The sequence below is a fragment of the Lepidochelys kempii genome, chromosome 12, assembly GCF_965140265.1.
Source record: "Lepidochelys kempii isolate rLepKem1 chromosome 12, rLepKem1.hap2, whole genome shotgun sequence".
Lineage (NCBI taxonomy): Eukaryota > Metazoa > Chordata > Testudines > Cheloniidae > Lepidochelys > Lepidochelys kempii.
In genome coordinates, this window is record NC_133267.1 from 28,512,343 (window position 1) to 28,528,261 (window position 15,919).

Below are 15,919 nucleotides of genomic sequence, written 5' to 3' on the forward strand. Positions count from 1 at the left end.
CAAGCTTTTGAGCTGAAAGTGCTCTGTGTACCATACCTACCTTGTTTGAAGTAGAGACATTTTGGCTTTTCAGTAATACACAATGCAATTTATGCCATAACCTTTTTTGGATCAAAATACTTTAAAAATAACTGAATTTAATATTATTTTCTTATGTCTTCAAGCTTGTGATTTAATTGTTGAGGACAATAACAATCTTGACATTTGCATAATTGGAATATCTTTTCATTGACTGAATTATCAAAAGTGGAGTAAAAAGAGAGAGTTTAATTTCCAGAAATCAAATTCCACCATGTTTCAGTGCTTTGCAAACCTTAGTTTATCCTGGATTCCTTCAGAAATGTAGCTTTGCTCACTGGGAATGCATTACCCTTGCCCTGGTTATGTAAGAAGAGAAATGAAAGAATTTTTACTGGGGAACATTTATCATATATATTTCTAAATTTCTCTTCTTTTCACCTGACTTTTAATAGAAAAAAAATCCTATTAAGCTTGTTTGTGGTGATATAAATCATTCAGGCTGTCAAATAAAAGCTGATAAATTTTCATTTATCTGAATTAATGATGGGCAATGTATGTGGTAAAGTGGTATCCTTGTATATAATGCATTACACCTAAACTATGCACAGCTTTGTCCTTGCTACTGTGTTGGCCTTTTGTTACAAAGAGCAGTAGCAACAGCCAATAACGACTTAATAATGTTTTTTTTCTCTCTCTCCTTTATTATAGCTTTAGGTACATTCGGCTCTCAGTAATTATCTTATTCATAATCCTCTGTCACAAGTAATATTTTCAGCATCTTGTGAAGCATAATTGGAAAATATTTTCTTTTTATGCACACTATTCCTATTCCCCTTTTAATATACCTTTACCCAGGAGTGCCTTACTTAGGAACAACCAAGTGAGCATAATTTCATACAGGTAATCAAATCTCTCAAACACTGGCATATTTTCCTTCATTTCAGTGGGACAAAACGTTAACCTTCAGACAGACCTAGTCATTAAAAGAAAGAATTTCAGTTTACCATTAGGACTCCTTGTAAGCCTGTAGAAGGAAACGTGAACAGAAGTTGTTGTTTGAGTTACCAGTACTTTATTTCCCCTGTAGGCCACCTTATTTGATTATTGGAGAACTGCAGTGGAATGAATATAGTTTGTCTAAAGTATGTATTATTTAAACTTTGGCTTGAAGCACTGGCTTATGGACTGTTTTGTAATTTGTTACTTTGTATTTTTTGTCAGCTTGACACTTGCAGACTCCAAAACATATATGAAGTTTTAGTTTAACTTATAAGGTTGAACAAGAGGAATATAAAGGGCAGGGAAGAAATAGGCAAGTATTTAGCATTTTCTGGGTTGCAACACAGTACAGAACAGTTAATTTATTTCACTCCTTCCCAAATAAATCATGTGCTGAAGTGAGGACGAAATCCTCAGCTAAATTGCAGATGCAAAGATAAAGGAATAGTTTTAGGCAAAACAGATCTGTTACAGCAACACTGTCAAGGCTATCAAGGTAGGCCTAAAATGAAACCTCTGAGCTTTTGTTTGGTTTGTGGGCTTTAACACTCACATTTCCATATTCCACTGCTCTGCCTGCTTGATCTTAGAGAGCACAATTCTTGTAATTTTCAACATCATGCCTACATAAAATAACGGAGCAGAGAGTCAGAATAGATGAATGATTTGATCCTTCTGATCATAAACAGATCCAGCATCCCTCTGGGTTTCCTGATGGAGGGTCATCCAACAGAGTAGCTGTCATTTACCAATGCTGCATCCCTAGTTTTAAATAAATCACTAGATTTTTCAGAATGAGCAGGAATATTTTTTGTGGTAGGTGAAGTATGGTTGTTGTCTGTATTGTTTTCAACTATAAATCTTATACTCTAATATTATTGGACAGCAAGGAATGGGTAGTAATTGCCTAAGCCCTTTTTTTGTTTTTTTACTAACCTTAAGAAGATATTGGATCAGACAAAAGTCCATCTCGCCCTGTGTTCTGTCTTCTGATGCCAGTGCCAGGTACCCCTGAGGGAATGAACAGAACAGGGAATCCTCAAGTGATTCATCCCTTGTTGCCCATTCCCAACTTCTGGCAAACATCCATGACAATCCTGGCTAATAGCCATTGAAGGACCTATCCTCCATGAACTTATCTAGTCCTTTTTTGAACCCTGTTATAGTCTTGATGATTAATTTAAAAAAAAAATCCTATTTTCAGTTGGGCCAAAATCTGCTCATAGATATATACATTCAACCCCAGGGATTTCACTGGTGTTTCATGGGATTAATTGAGCACAGATCTCATATTTGCTCAAATCTCATCTCAAGCTCTCCCTATTTTGCAAGACTTTGCAAATAATACATACTTTCAGTGTGTACGGGTTTGCCTAGTTATCTATCTATCCACCTGTTAGTTGAAACCTTCCCTTTGATTTGCTAAGAAAGCAGTGGGAAAACCTGGTCATTCAGCACAGTGCCTTTTCAAAGTCTCCAAACTTGTAGGCCTAACAAGAACTCAGCTAATATCTGTCTTGCTTTGTCTACTGTGGTATAGCTAAAGTTCAATTACTCATACCCCACATGAACCCCCACCCCTGAAAAAAGAAATATCAGACACTTACAAATTCTCTTGAGAAGGGTCCAAGCTGCAATTTTTGGATACTGAAATGAACTTTTAAAAATATTTGGAAGGGTTTTGCACTGTGATTTTGGTACAAGTCCATCTTTGCTTTCCAGGAGCTCAGTCAAGCCAGATAAATCTTTAATCCTCTCAATCATCTTGTTTCACACTGGTGCACCTAATGTCCATTCTGAATAAGATTGTGCTAATTCAGTTATTTCATGGTGAATATTACACTTTACGTTTTCAGCAGATCCCTTTAGTCTTCCTCTTGGAGCAAGTGAAGAATTTCTGGCTAAAATTCACAAGTTTGAAAGAGTTTGATCACTGGAGTTCTGATGTCTACAAACAGCTGGCTGCAGCTCTAGTTTCTTTGTGCTATAGTTAACAGCCCATCTATATCACCTTTGAATAAAGCTTTCATCCACAGAAGATAGTTTGTCATCTAGGAAGTTGCTTTCTTTGATCACTTACTTATAGTTTATTAAGAGAGATCTAAGAAAGCCCTTGGCACCATGATTTACTGGTACAGGTAATCACAGTCACTGTGGTTTTAAACTAGTAATAGTTTATTTATGTTAAAATGCAAGGCTGCTTGGTTCAAAGAGCACCTGTTTAATCAAGGATTGCAAGTCATATTTTGTACATACCACTTGGTGCATAGCTGAATAGAATATCAAAATGTAGCTGAAAATTGTTCTATGCTTGGTGGAAATTTAATCTTTCATGGGAGAATTATGAGAAGATACAGTCGCTTCATACTCAGGACAAGATCAGAGGATATCATCATGCTGTAGAACATAGTGGTACATGTCTTCTCGCACACTCCTCTAACTTAACTAACTTACATCAGATCACTACTTATTTAAACCAGTGTAAGCAAGAGAATAAAGCTCACTGGCTTCAAGGTATCTGCATATTCACTTGTACAACTCCAGATTGAAGAATCTGGATCAGTATCTGTAGCATTGTCTGTCCATTTTTGAATTCTTGAAGTTTGTTTCCAATTTCCTAGCACTTCACAATGTAGTCTGGTCATAATTCTAGAAGAGGATACGGGGGATGACACAAGGTGGCTGGATTCTAAAAGGAAGATGGGTCTCAGCCATACCTGTGTTACAATAAGCTTGCCTCCCCAGTTGTGGAGAATAAAGGTCCTGTGATTCAATCAAGCCCTACCTTATTTAGCCCTGAGGGCTGAGGAGAAAGGGAGAAGTGGAGGAGGAGATGGCTGTAGCTGCAGAGAGCAAGAAGGCTCCTGCAGGAGACCCTGAGAAAGCAGGAGAGAAAAGGAATCCCACTAGGTGGAGCTGAAACTGACCTGTCAAGTCAGAGAAGAGGCCAAACTCCAGGTAAAGCTCTGGGAGTCACTGCTCTGGTAAAGAGTATTAAAGACTTTGAGTAGAGTGGGAAACCCAGAATGGGTAGAAGGCCATTTTGGTTTGTGCTCTACTTGGACTCCCAGCGGGGAAAAAACAAGAGAGTCTACACTCTGATAATACGAGCTGAGCCCAGGAAGAGCCAAAAACCTTTGGTTTATATTACCTTGGGACTATAGTTGAAGCTGGTGTTTATTTTGGGCTGAGCCTCATGAATTCCCAGGAGAGATGGAAACCCTGGGGAGGAGAAACTGAGGCAGGGGCTACTGCAGAGTCATCGTAGGCCCTGAGGGAGTACTCAGAGGCACTTCAGTACTTAGTGGGGTTGTGCAGTAGTTAGAAGCTACTAACATAAGGAATATCATGCTGACCTGCAGTAAAGTTAATGATTGTGAATGGTAATGATAACAATTATAATGAATACACAAAACATTCTTATGTACCAGACACAGTATATGAATAATGTGGTAGAATTCTAGCTTGCTTCAGTCTGTACTTGTCTGCAATGAGGTATCATGTGCATGAATAACTTAATGTAGTATTAATAATTCCTATTTCATTTTCAATAACATTCCTTTTCAGTCTTTTGCAGTTTTCACTTATGTTTACAACAAGGGTTTCCCATAATATCTCCTGTAGTATGTCAAGAACACATGCAGTATATTGGTCTGTATGACTATAGCATAACTGATTGAAGAAAATGAGATTATACTCTCCTGTTCTCTTACAAATGTACTATTTATACAAAATATTTACTCTTGATTCTATACTTGGGGCTAGATTTTTATAAGTGTGCATGCACAATAATGTATGCTCTCTTCCCTGTTTAATTTGCATGGGCAGTTACCATAATTGTCCAGGCAATTCATGTAACACGCCTGTGAAGTAGTTATTTCTCACTGTGAGCATTTTACAAAAGGGGGAACTGAAGCATGAAGGAATTTGTGGCAGACCGGGAATAGAACTTAGGTATCCTTCATCACAATCTTATGTATTGTGGTTAGCAGCAGAAAAACAAGGCAAACATTATTGTACGCTAAGAATTCATTTGTAATTGCCTGATATGTTCAACTTTGTTTTAAACTCTCTTAAATTTGTACAGCTTATACTTGTAAGTAAATCTGGGGCCAACTGGAAGCAACTGAACATTTTTGCTTCAATTGGTGTGGGCTCAAACATCTGAATCCCTAATAATGTTTGCCTGTTCATCTTGGCCAGTACAGTTCCAAATTAATGCTAGATAAAGAAACCTGAAAGCCTGTTAAGAAACATCTGGCATTCTTTTCTAAATGTTCTAATTCTCCAGCACAATCTTTTACTTCGCTTAGATAAGAGCACATCCGAAAAAGCACTCTTTACCCTCACCTGTACTCTTTAAATCACACTTCAGCATCTTAATTTTTCTACATACTGTAGTTTCTTTCAACAGTACATAGTCCTTTCACTTTCTCTACAGAACATTCCATTACAGGCACACTAAATGACACAGCAGCACTGAAGTCTGAGGTCAGTGGAGTTCTTACTTACATGTGTGACAGCATATGCCACGTCTTCTTTCAAAAGGGAGATATTTTTTACAAATAAAGCATTCTGAACAAAGCTGTACAGTCACAAGAAACATTGACTCTTCCCCTTGATGATCTCAGTAAAGAAAAAGTTATGTACTGAATAGCTTCTCCAGACTGTCCTCTGCTTCTCTTCCAGTAAAATGAACTTCTCTGTACTCCACTTCAATATACTTGACATCTTTTATTGTGCTCAGGTCATGCACATCTTTCTTCCTATAAAAGGACTAGTTTTATGAACATTTATTCATTATTCTTAAGTTCATGTTGAAAAGACATGCCTATTGTCAACATTTGCTTGAAAAAAAACCAATCTTCTTTTCTCATACTTTTTATTTTTATATTTCTACTGGGAAGGTAATACACTGGTGGGGTATCTAGGAAGGATTGAGAAACGCTTGGAATTTTCTTCCCTTTGCTATTTGTCCAAGCAATGAAAACAACTTTAGGTGTATTCACCCTGAGCTTAAATGTAGGGATTTCATCATTAGAGCTGGTCAGAAGATGGGGGAAGAAACAAGAAAAAAGACATTAATTTTCAGTTTTTGCTGAAATTTCTAAGCAGCTCTAGTTATCATGTTGGATGTTAATCAAAATCACTATCCATAAAATTGTAGTACTGGGAATGCTGTTGTATCTGCTAGGTCTTGCCATCTAGCACATACTGACCCAGGAATGTTAAGGTTTTGCTCCTTTCTAGTGTAAAACAAAGAATATTTAATCTAGACTGCTGCTATCTGCTCTTCTGTCTCTTTTGGTTTTTTTTCTGAAGAGATGCACATATTTAAACAATGGTTTTGTAAGAATATTCATGTTATAGTTAGGTGACCCCTTTGCTCTGCAACACATTTTTTAAAGTACTAGTTACTACGAGCATGCCTCCCACACTTAGTCTCACACATCTGTGCCGGACAGTTTCATGTTTCTCCACGTGTGCTATTATTCATCTCAACTCATGTTGAACTCATATAGCATAAAAATGTGATACTCTTCCTTGAAAAACTGGAAGTGTATACTCAGAAATTTCCAGTTGTGTACTTTGTTTGAGATGAGAGACACTCTTGGTATCTATATTGGCTTCTCAAGAAGCACGCAAGGAAATTCTCTAATGATAACTGAATGTTTGTGACGGGCAAATTCCCTCCTGCTGTTCAGAACTGGAATTTGAATGAAAACCATAGGAGGCTGGCCCATCTCTGATGAAAACAGTTTTTAACAGCATGAATTTATGAATCTATTCAGTGCAAATGAGAGTTTATTATGCTGAGAGTCTAAAAATGATGCTTCACTTATTAAATTAAACCACAAAAATTGTATTCAGAAAATGTTGGAGGCTTGAGTAGACATTTGAGAGAGATGAATTTCAGAGTTAAGGTTGAAATTCTATTCTTCACTCAACGTATGACAGGCAGTAGTTTCAACAAAGGACTGGGTGACGGGACTTTTATTCTCTTCACACATCTGCAGTCATTTCTGTATATGGACTTAATCTCTCTTCCAGCGTCTTAAACCATAAAATGGGAATAATTAAATTTACCCATCTTTGCAAAGCTCATTGAGGTCACTGAATGAAAAATATTTTGTAACTGGAAAGAATTATTATCACTGCTCATTTCTGGACCTTGTGGCTAGGTAGGTGCACCCCTGCTGGAAGCCTGGCGGTCCTGTGTCATCTTGCACCAGAATAGAGAAGCGAGAGGCCCTCCGGGCAGCCTAGAGCAGCTACAGAGGAGCAGCCAATCAGAGGGGCTGCTGGAGCAACCAGTAAGGGGCCAGAAGGGCCAGATAAAAGGCAGGCAGCAGAACAGAGACTTCAGTTGCTGTGTGGAGCTCAATGAGGGAGGACCCAGTGCCTGGTTGGCAAGATGAGCCACAGGACCACAGACAATTCACTGCCAAGAGCTCACCAGGCAGAACTGAGCCCAGGGAAGGCTATGGAAGACCTGATGCCTGGTTGCCTGGATGAGCACCAGGACCATCAAAAGATCAATGTGGGCAGGCTGACTGAGCCCAGCAGACTGAGTAAAGAACCTGGCTAGACCAGGCGAGGGTACTGAGATAGGCCCTGCTTGTCTGACTGCAGACTGAGCCCAAGGAGGGCTACTGAAAAGAACACCAGCTGAGGATACCAAGATGGGTCCTAGCTAAGTGGTTGAAGAAGGCAGTGCCTCTGGGAAGAAACATAAGAGCTTTGGCCCCATACCAGGGCTGGGATAAGAACTCGGGACTGTATACCCCAGAGGGCTGAGTCTCTGAAGACCCATTGAGAGTAGCAGGGGGCAGGTCGCACTTGCAAGGGGCAGGTGCCACCCTGTTGAAAGAACTAAAACCAAAAGCTGGTTCACACCCAACCAACCAAAACAGAGCCACCTCACAAGAAGTGGGTGGCACCCTGTGAAAAGTCTGTGATTGCGGGCACTATTGAATAGAGAAAATGGGCACTCGCCAGAGGCAAGGTACCGTTGCCATTACAGACCCTTATAAGAATATATACTTTTGCACAACTACTGATGTTGGCAACACATGTGTAAATCAGAAATAACTCAAATGAGTGTGCATGTGTGTATTTTGAAGATTTACCTTTGTATAAATGACAGAATTTTCCTCCATATGTATTACAATACATAGACCCAAATAATTCTAAGGCTTAATGCCAGATTTTGATATCCAGTCTGCCAGCTGTACTGTGCGCTGCCCAGCTCATCCAAACCATATGTCTTGAGCAAACAATCAGCAAAGGGTGTTAAAAGCTTTGAAAAGGATCTCACTAACAGCAAGTCAATCTGCCACGTGGATTGCCGTATCAGTCTGGATTATAGTTTACTCTTCCAATACTCTGAATATTGATGTCATTGCTTTAGAAAAGGCTTGAATGTAAACTGTGCTGGAAAGATTGGTGGCTATCCCAAGAATTTCCATAAATTATTTTTGAAAATCTGTCCATACTTTGAGGCTAGAAAAAATATTTCTCTTTAGAAAACAAACTATCATTTCATACAGGTGTCCTCACTCCACCAGAGCCCATTTATCTTTTCATTGTATGACATCACTTCAGTCAACATCTTCTGGATGTTTGAAATGGTCAAGTCAGGAGTTCGGTGGCGACTTGAGGCTGACATTTACTGTGCATTGGATTCTGAATCTTATAAGGTGTTGGCTTTTATGTACACATATCTACCTCGTGTGCTTCAATCTTTGTCCTGTGTATCCCAGATGAGGTAGATGGAAGTCCAGGCTGAGTTGATGAGGGGCTGTGGTACTTGTATGCATGCATCCATGGATCCTTACAATCTACTGATTAAAAATGCAAAGTGAATTTGAAACTAAAGAGAAAACATTGCCAATAAAACTGGTAGTAACGCATCTTCTAAGCACTGCTGCTGGAACTCGGGAGAGTGGGGGGGGAGACCTTTTAAAAAGTGGGTGGGCCGTGCCACCTCGTCTTAACATGGGCATAGTTTGGGGGCAAAAGGTGGTGTTGCCCCACCAAACTGCAAGCCTCAGGAAGGTGTGGAGCAGCACTGGCAGGGGCTGTGCTTCACAACAGGGAAGCTGACGATGGTGCTGCAGGTGCCAGACAGTGGCTGGTGGGAAGGGCAAAAGAATCACATTCTGCATGGCTGGCGAGCTATAGGCAGCTGCACTAAGTGCCTGAGGGGAGGGGGCAGGGGACTAGAGCAACAAGAGAGTGCAGGGTTAGCGGTGAAGGGGGCACAGGAACATTGTGCTGGGGTTAGGGGAGAAGGGGTGCAGGAATCCACTTTAGTCTTGCCCTCCCCCCCCCACTTCTACAAAGGTTCTGGTGCCCTTGCTTCTAGCTGTATTTATAGTCCAGGATCTGGATCTTGATAGTGTTCAGGTCTAGAATGTTCAATAAAGGAAGAACTTTGCATATTGATAGCATTATTTTATTTATATCTCCAGGTTAGAATAAAATATTTTTTGCCCTATCCAGTCCTAGCTGAATAGAAAAAGGAGTGGCTTACACATAACTGGTGAGACTTTTCTACTTCTTCTTGCCTCCTATTGGCATCTGTTACACAACTTTTGAAACAAAATATCCAAGAGCAAACCTGAATAAACACCATAACTAATAAAAAAAAATACTTCTGAACCCCATTTGAACAGGGTATGACTATGATAAACCTCTTGGAATCAGCATAAAATGTGGTAGGTTTAGCCAAGTAAAGCCTACCTCTTCATTAGTTGAACAATATTGTCATAATTTTCATCACTCTACAAATGTTAAAGAAGATCTTCCTACATTTTAGGGGACTGAAAAGTTGATAGAACAGGTTCAACCACTACTACTACTACTATTATTTGTTTTGAGGTAGCCCCTATGCTGTGGGGGAAACAGCTGATGTGGTATATCTTGACTTTTGATACAGTAAGGTTTTTGATACATCTTAGATGACTTTCTCATAAACAAACTAGGGAAATACAACCTAGATGGAGCTACTACAAGGTGGGTGCATAACTGATTGGAAAACCATTCTCAGAGAGTAGTTCACAGTCAAACTGGAAGGGCATATCAAGTGGGGTCCATCAGGGATTAGTTCTGGGTCTAGTTCTGTTCAATATCTTCATCAATGATTTAGATAATGGCATAGAGAGTACACTTATAATGCAAAACTGGGAGGGGTTGCAAGCACTTGGGAGGATAGGATTAAAATTAAAAATGATACACAAAGACTGGAGAAATGGTCTGAAGTAAATAGGATGAAATTCAATAAGGACAAATGCAAAGTACTCCACTTAGGAAGAAACTATCAGTTGCACACATACAAAATGGGAAATGATGCATGGGAAAGAGTACTGTGGAAAGGGATCTGGGTGTGACAGTGGATCGGAAGCTAAATATGAGTCAACAGTGTAACACTGTTGGGGAAAAAAAAGCAAACATCATTTTGGGATGTATTAGCAACAGTGTTGTAAGCATGACAAAAGAAGTAGTTCTTCCACTGTACTTCGTGCTGATTAGGTCTCAGCTGGAGTATTGTGTCCAGTTCTGGATTTCATATTTAGGAAAGATGCGGACAAAATGGAGGAAGTCCAGAGAAGAGCAACAAAAATTATTGGAGGGCTAGAAAACATGACCTATGAGGGAAGGTTGGAAAAATTAGGTTTGGTTAGTATGAGAAGAGGAGACTGAGGGGGGACATAACAGTTTTCAAGTAGATAAAAGGTTGTTACAAGGAGGAAGGAGAAATATTGTTCTCCTTAACTCCGACGATAGGACAAGAAGTAATGGGCTTAAACTTCAGCAAGTAGCAGTTTAGGTTGGACGTTAGGAAAAACTTCCTAACTGTCAGAGTAGTTAAGCACTGGATGAAATTATCTAAGGAGGTTGTGGAATCTTTGTCATGGGAGATTTTTTAGAGCAGATAAGACCAACCCTGTCAGCGATGGTCTAAATAATACTTAGTCCTGCCTTGAGTGCAGGGGACTGGACTAGAAGACCACTCAAGGTCCCTTCTAGTCGTACAGTTCTGTGATTCTATGAACCCAGAATCAAGACCCCACTGTGCTAGGCACTGGACAAATTCACAACAAAAAGATAGTCACTTCTGGAAGAGTTTACAGTCTAAACAGCAGTCATAACATATCTTTGTTAAAGCTTTTGAGGTGTTAGAGACAGAAGAACCTTTCTTTAAATAGTGTTCTAAATCAATTCCAAAACTTCAGAGGACACACTTTTACTTAGTCAAGTTCCTGCTTCTCCTTGAACTTCTATTGTTGAGCCATGATGGGATCTGTTATAACTTCAGTATTTAATTAAAGACCTTAGCACAGTCCTGGAGCTTTACAATTCCATCTGCCCTGAGGAACTCAGTACAATTATATGGAATTCATCCTGCCAGGGTGGGGTTGGGGGGATAGAGTCTTAGGGTTACAGAGCTGTAGTTACAGACTGATACCAAAAATATTAGTTCATAAAGTTCATTTACCTCTAAGTTTGGGTTATAGTTCCCTAGGAAAAGACACATGATATATTATGATGGTACTATGCTGGACTGGAGCCAAAAGTCTCTCATCTCACCTTTTAACAGCTGAATCTGGAGAGCTTTTCAGAGCATACATCTGTATTTCTAGTTTGCACTTTGAAGGGTGAAATGGGCTCAAGAGATGGTGAGAACAAATAAATTGATTCACAGTGGGTTGACAACTCCCTGTGTCTCACTTTCTATGAAACATCTGTGGGCGATGCTACCACAAAATTTGACTGCTGGCTTGCAAGCTGGTATGCTAGCAGTACACGATTAAAAACCTGTTACTCATATATGCACTACTGTGTTCATGGCACTGAATATCCATTTGCAGAATACTTCATATGACATTGGATAAGTAGTAAGGAGACAGGAGTATAGAAAGAGAGAGAAGGCCTGATTCTCCACTAAGTTTCACCACTTTTACACTGGTTGAGCATCACTGATAATGGAATCCCACAGACTTAGAACTAGTATAATGTAGTAGAGAATCAAGCCTGAAGTCTGTAGTAAGTAGAAATTATTTATGTCTTAAGAAAATTATTATTCTTACTGTTTGTTTGTTCCTTTCCTTTAATGCTAGAGAAGAAATGATGAATAAGACCAAATTTTAGCAGCCATTATGGAATAATATTTACAGCTATCAAGCATCAGAACTATACTTTTGTGAATATCAGGGTCAGGGATAACAAGAAATTTAGGGCTTGTCTACACTTACCGGGGGATTGACGAGCGGCGATTGATGCATCGGCGGTTGATTCAGCGGGTCTAGTGAAGAGCTGCTAAATTGACCGCAGATTGCTCTCCTGTTGACTCCTGTACTCCACCGGATCGAGAAGCATAGGGGGAATCAATGGGAGAGCATCTCCTGTCAACATCGTGTAGTGTGGATCCCGCGGTAAGTAGATTTGAGTTATGCTATCCACATAACTCAAATTGCATAGCTTAGATCAAATTTTCCCTGTGGTGTAGACAAGGCCTTAGGGTCTGCAGCACTTGCTCATGTTAAGTAGTACTTTATTATTCAAACAATTGCATGCAAAGACACTGAATTTAAGTCAGTCCAGAAAATGGTCCACAATATTTATAGATTTACTGTTCAAGGATCAACTTAATTAGTAGAGAGCATTAATTTCACAGGCTGTTACACTTGCGAATAAAATGTTCGTGAACAAAATAAGTTAACTAAAGATTTTCTGAAGTTGTTTCTGCTTTACAGACAAGCCATGTTCACTTTCATGCCACTGTACTCTACACTGTAGATACATAATGTATCTCAAAAAATCCTTACATTAAGAGCACTTAATAAGTAGGCCTGTACTGTCCTGCTATCTTTCATCCAAAGAACTGTCTAATTTACTGCAATGATTAAATGAGAAGAGACCTAGATGTCCTAGAAGTCTACACTTTGTGTTGAGAATTAAATAACTAATCATACCCAATTGTGAACCAGTATCTTTTTCACGAAGGAAAATGTAGAATTATAGAATATCTAATATATTCACTGCCAGTAGAACCTGCCCATTTTTTTAAACAAACATTATCTTTCTAGCTTTAATGTAAGGAACAATTGGCTCTTTCACATCTTCAACTAGGCATTATAGGCTTCATTCTTAGATAAATAGAGCCTTGTGTAGTTGTCTGCTAAAATCATGAGAGACATTTTGTGTGTATATGAGTGTGTGTGAGCGCATGCAGTATGTTCGTATTTCATGGTGGAGGGAAAGGCATATTAAGCATCAACTCTAGAGTCTCTGATTTTGTAATTAGAAACCAATTGGGCAAAACCCAGTTTTGCATATATGACCTCTTCTCATAACGGCTTCCCATAACTACTTTCTGCTGAAATGATTTGCATAGCAATTTTACATTAACAGCTAATCTACTTTCAAAATCAGTTTGAAATAGTAAATTAACTGTGCACTCCTGGTGGCCACATAGAAAAAGTTTAACCAACATGGAATTACCCAAGTGTTGTCTGTGGTTCTGCATTTTTAATCTCACTGCATTTTAACAAAAGCTGTCACAAAACCTTGCCCTGCTACCACTGAAGTTGATGGCAGTTTTGCATTGACTGTGATGGGAACATGGCTGGGCCCCATTGTGTTTGGAATTTACATCATTCACTTGCATCATTCACTTGTGTGTTCAAGGAGGAAAAAAAGGTAAGCTGTCAGTAAGTATGAAGCTCAAGATTTTTATCCTAAAGAGACTGTTCAAGTCATTCACTGAACTGTTAATCTTGATACTAAATAATAAAAATGAAATGAACCAGGTCTGGGCCACCACTCCAGCCACTTTGCACCACTCTGGTGGTGCAAAGGAGCCATCAAGCCAGTGGATTAATTTACCTGAGGACTTCCCCTGTGTTTGGGCCTCCTCAGTTTTCAGAAAGCAACTGTCACAGCCCTACACCCACCTTCTTCCTGGCACTGTGCTTAGTGTGAAAGATGTATAACCAGGGGATCTGCACTCAGTGACACTTAACTTCTGAAATGACCCTTTGAGCCAGGGCTTGGAGGTCATGGTGTTCATGGTAACTGTGACTTTGAATAAAGTTTGCGATGAGCCCACTTCACACTCAACCCACAGTGGATGTTCCTGTCCCACAGGGCTGGGCCTGGCTCCAGCTCCAAACATTTGAGGCCTGGCACGTGTGGTCATGGCACCATTCACGTTTGGCATGTTCATACCTCCATAGATGGAGGGGCAGACAGGCAAAACTTGTGCTGTGACACCGTACACTAGGTTGCATCATCCTGAGCCATAGCAGGACAGGAGTCCCTGCTGTTGGGTGAGTGTAGTGCAGGCTTGCTCTCCAACCCTCTGCCCCTTTTGCATGACTTATTTATTATTTTGCTCACATCTCTGCAATAAAATGTACTAAAATATCCAGGCCAAAATTGTAGCCTTAGCCATGGGCAGCAGGATGTAATTTTGAGCAGCCCAAGTGCTATATCCCTGCCTGGCCCCAAGTAAAGGGGATTGTAAAGGGCAGTTAAAGCTACTTCTGCCTTCATTCCATCCAGTGTTGTGTCAAGTGCAACTCAACTAATCTAGATGATCTAGGGCAAATAAATACAACAGTGGAGTGAGAATGTATGAAATATTTTGTGTTGCTCTGTTCAGTTTAGTTTTAAATTAGAAATGGGAAGCTTCTTTCCTATTAGAAAATCTAATAACTTAGACAAATTGTTCAGGATTTCTTGTCTTCATAAAATAGCCATGTTCCTAGTTTTACTGTGATGTAAACTCAGTTATATATATGTTTCTTTTGTTTAAAACATTGTTTGGGTTTTATTAAATGTACAAGAACCTTTCAATGCATAGAGCTGTATTGAATTAAATCTAAGCAACCACAGATGATGTGGCTTCATCTTTATAAGCTTGTCTAAGCTTTTGCCCTTAGAAAGGCTTCTAACAGTTCAAAGCACAGACACTGCTTGGTTGAACAGAGTCAAAGCGTGGTTGCACTTTCTTGGCCTTTCAAGAAATAATGCCAGCTTAATTCAGGCTCAGGCATTATAGACCTTGCTGGGGTCTATAATAAATAAAAATTCCCTTTCATTTTTACTGTACAAGGAAATGCCAAAAAGAAAAATGAAACATGCCTGAGTTCCAGAGGCTTTTACTTTATTTTCTATGAAAAATATTTTTTCTTCCATGTGAATAAATATATACTGATTTCTCCCCCATTCACTCTTAATGAAATAAAATAGCTAAATTTCAATGGGCTATTGTATATTCAAGCACAAGTCTTTCAATTTACACATTCCCAGCCAAATGGCCATTGGAATTCGTATGAGGGTAACAGTGTATGGTTTTCATTCAGTGTATACACATACAAGGAATTCTCTGCTCACCAATGAAATGTAGCATCTAAGTATATTTCATACGTCTGAAATGATGGCAGAGCACATTAATGCTGTTTTAAGCTCAGGGGTTATTTTAGTTTGTTTTCAGTTTAACACTCACAGAAGGGCAGTGAGATGACTTCAGAGAAAACGGTGAATTGTACTGTCGATCTTGATTTTCTGCAGGATCTCATAAGCCCTTTTCTTTAGAGCTTTTGTATTTTACTGGCCTCCATTAGGCAATGTGACCATTTAAAATTGTATTAGGATAAACCAGTCATATTATTGTTGGTACAAAAGAAAAAGAGGACATCTTTAGCAAAAAAATTTTTGCTGGACTCCAAAAATGTTTAGGCCACTTCTGTCCTTTGGTCTTTCTCCTCTTCTAGGTTCCCCAACTCATCTCCTTGTTTTTTTCCAGTAGGAAGGAGGCTGTAAGGCAGTGGTCGGCAGCCTGTGGGCCACACACGGCCCGTCAGGGTAGTCCTCTGGTGGGCTGCGAGAC

General features: G+C 39.5%; 1 protein-coding gene across 6 annotated transcripts in view; it reads left to right on the top strand.

The window, feature by feature from the left end:
* Nucleotides 1-15,919, top strand: part of CDH8 (cadherin 8) — a 196,548-nt gene that overhangs the window by 30,340 nt on the left and 150,289 nt on the right. The window lies entirely within an intron of this gene.